This window comes from Nematolebias whitei, chromosome 19 (genome assembly GCF_014905685.2).
Source record: "Nematolebias whitei isolate Nwh7 chromosome 19, NemWhi1, whole genome shotgun sequence".
Lineage (NCBI taxonomy): Eukaryota > Metazoa > Chordata > Actinopteri > Cyprinodontiformes > Rivulidae > Nematolebias > Nematolebias whitei.
The window spans coordinates 16,597,747-16,601,402 of NC_056516.1; positions in this window are offsets into that span (position 1 = coordinate 16,597,747).

Below are 3,656 nucleotides of genomic sequence, written 5' to 3' on the forward strand. Positions count from 1 at the left end.
TCATAGGTGCTAACATAGGCGCTATCATAGGTGCTATCATAGGTGCTTTGATAGGCGCTATCATAGGCGCTATCATAGGCGCTATCATAGGTGCTATCAAAGCTGCTCTCACCTTCTCAGCATCACCTGAGCACCAACAAACAGGTTGACACAGTATGTGAAGGTGCTATTGAAGTCTTTTGGATAAAAGATTAAACATTTCAACAAAAAGAATCCATCCAGATGACCTGACTTAACATTGTTGGATTTTTCTACCTGACTTATTGAGCATGATATAGGACATCCTTGTTATTTTTCGGCTCATTGTCGTGCTGCCACTGGATGAAATCTTCTAAAGAAACAACAAATTTTCACAAGGACAATGATGAGATTTTGATACAAGTCATCAACTAAAGTTTAAATGGGTGAGGAAAAGTTGGGCTTTATGAGACAGACCTGATATTTTTGCGCAAACACAGTTCAAGTTTTCTGGTTTTCTCATGTTATGTGTGTCACTCATGACAACAAGATTTTTCTGCCACTTACTGTAATTCTTTTCAAAACTTATTTGCGTAGTGACCACTTGAAACTCTGTTTATGCCTGTCTTAGTAAGAGTGCAGTCAGGGAGTGACAGACGCAGGTATGTCATTATCAACAGCAGCTTTAACATTTATTTTTCTCGTGAAACTTTCTTTACTGTTTAAACATCAAAACGCCCTAAAACATTATAAAAGTCCAAATTACGTTTAGATTTTAAGAAGAAAGGCGATGTACGGCGTAATTTTGATCATACGGGCATTCATCAGAATTGATTTTATTTTTGATTTTTTTTAGTTTGACCAAAAATCTGTTCAAACTGAATCCACTCATACTGTAAATAAACAAATAGCTGATGGTTTTTAACATTTGAAGAATTGGGCAGTCAGACAAAAAGACCGGCACAACATGTTAAAGTGTAATTAAAGTCAGGATCTGGCTGGGTTTAACACAAAGAGTGCGAGGAAACCAAGCAGCGTTTTCCTGCCTCACAACACCTGGATCAAAATTAACGACTCGGCTCCTAGTTTATTATGCTCAGATGTTTCCAACAGAATTACTTTGTAAATCTAAATAGAATTTGGGATACCACAGGGGTCATTCATCGGTTCCCCTTTGTTCTGCATGTAATTTTTTTATTTTAGCTAGTTTAAAATGTACAATCTGTATTTTAAACTCAGTTATTCAGATCTTAGGAGCTTTGCTAACTTCTTAGATTAGTCAAGTTGTAATAAATCCTGAAAATAAATTTATTTTATATTAACTGATAATAAGCTAAAGATTTTGTTCCTAAATTATTTTGCTGCTATTTGTTCTCATGTAAACTTTTTTTATGAGATGATCATAGCTGTTAGGAACTTAAAAATATATTTAATTCTAATATCTCAATACATTTCTTACAGGTTTGTGCACAGGTGTAATTACACTTTGCAGTTATTGGCACTACCTGAGCTTCCTCTTTAGCCTTTTGCTCTGTTTCTCATCGATTTTAGATCTGAGCTGAGTTCAGCGACGTTCATCTCCCTCTGCATATTATCAAAGCACTTCCTCTCTGACATTTAGGAAAGAAGGAAACAAAAAGGGGGCGGCAGAATGGAAGGGAAAGAAGAGAAGAGACAGCAACAGTGAGTTGTGGAGGCAGGTTTGGCCTTTCTTACAAATACCATCCTGTAATAAAAGCTATAATTACGGCTGATTATTCACTGTCCATCATGTTGTTGGGGCTCCTCCTCTTGCTCAAATAATTTTTTTTTATTTTTTTTTTTAAGACCAGGTTTTTCGTTGACTGGATTTTTGAAGTTGGTAAAGTTTTTGTACTTTATGAAATCTTTTCTACACAGATGCTTTGCCACCACATGAACATGGAATTGAGCAATTTGAATAAAATTATGGAAAATTGGAGGAAAACGCTGAGACAGAAAGGCAAACTTTTCTTTCTAGATTGAAATGTCCAAAAAAGAACATGAATGAAAAAGCATTTTTAGATCACAGGCGGCTGTGGCTGAGTGGTTAGAGCAGTCAAACTCCAATGTAAGAGCTGGGGGTTTGATTCCACCAGCATTCACATGTTGAAGTGTCCCTGGGCAAGACACTGAAACCTCGTCCTATGTGTGTCCCATCAGTGTATGAATGTGACAAAGCTCTGATTATTCTCTACAGATTCAGATTATCTTTTTGTAGAGATGTAGTAGAGTGCTGTATGAATGTGTGTGTGGAGGTAAATGAGGCACAGATTGCGTTGTAAAGAGTTTTGAGTATCTTGATTAGACAGAAAGGTGCTATATAAGTACAGTCCGTTTACCATTCCATTTATCACTGTTAACATTATTCATTAAAAATATATATTGTGCAGATTGGACTAAATCCATCCATCCATCCATTTTCTTTACCCGTTTATTCCATTTTGGGTCACGGGGGTCGCTGGTGCCCATGTCCAGCAATCACTGTGCGAGGGGCGGGGTACACCCTGGACGGGTCGCAAGTCCATCACAGGGACACATAGAGACAAACGAGACAAACAACCATTCACTCTCTCACTCACACCTAGGGACAATTTAGAGTTACCAATCAGCCTAACATGCATGTTTTTGGTCTGTGGGAGGAAACCGGAGCACCTGGAGAAAACCCACGCATGCACGGAGAGAACATGCAAACTCCACCCAGAAAGGCCCCTGGACCGGGGTTTGAACCAGGGTCCTGCTTGCTGAGAGGCAGCAGCTCTACCAGTTGCGCCACCGTGCTGCCCTGATTGGACTAAATATGTGGTATTAACACCAACAATTTGTGTCATGGTGAGATAACAAATTTGTAGTCTCCAAAACTATGCTCCATAGCACAACAATAAATTTTTAATGCATCGAGACGTCAACTTGTTATTTGAAGTGTGAAATTGTTACGGTAAAGAAATAATGTTAACGATGCAACTTCCTGTTCTCAGTGTGCGGAGCTAAGATGATGCGTTGAGGACTGGACTGGGATCAAAACGTGCATTTTGATGCAGATCAGATGGTTTATGTTGGAGTTCAACCAGTTTGTCTTGTGACATTAAGTCAAATGTTGAGGTCTAAACAAGCTTTTCACACTTATTCGCACACGCCTTAGAAGTAAACTGTTCAAGTTTGGCGTCAATATGTTTAAATCTTTGAGTTTCTTACATTCCACATGTGTGACACTAAAATTAAGATTTTGAACAAGATGGAGGACTTCCTGTTAGGTTTAGGACAAACCACTTAGAACCTGTTTTGTAAATCCTGGACTGTAAAAATCTTTTTCTTTTCTCTTTCTCAAACACTTTTAAATGCAAAACTTCTCACTGTGCGTCACATGTGTGCGTTTCATGACGATTCAAGCACATTTAAGCCTTAAAAAATGTATTCGTTAGGCACAAGATGGAGAAAGAATAAATTGCACTGCCTTCAGGGCTCAAGTGTAATTAACAGCTAACAAAAAGAGAGCTATGAGGGAGCACGTTCTCCTGCTGAACAAAGCTCAGATTGCATTACGAGGTCGAGACTTTTACCCGATTATACCGGTAAGTCCTTCGTAACTGTTTAGACCAAACGGTGAGTTTTTGTTATCGCAGCTTTAGAAGTCGCTGCCTCTGAATGCTGCTGGAAGCAGCCGTCTGAGACTCATCGAC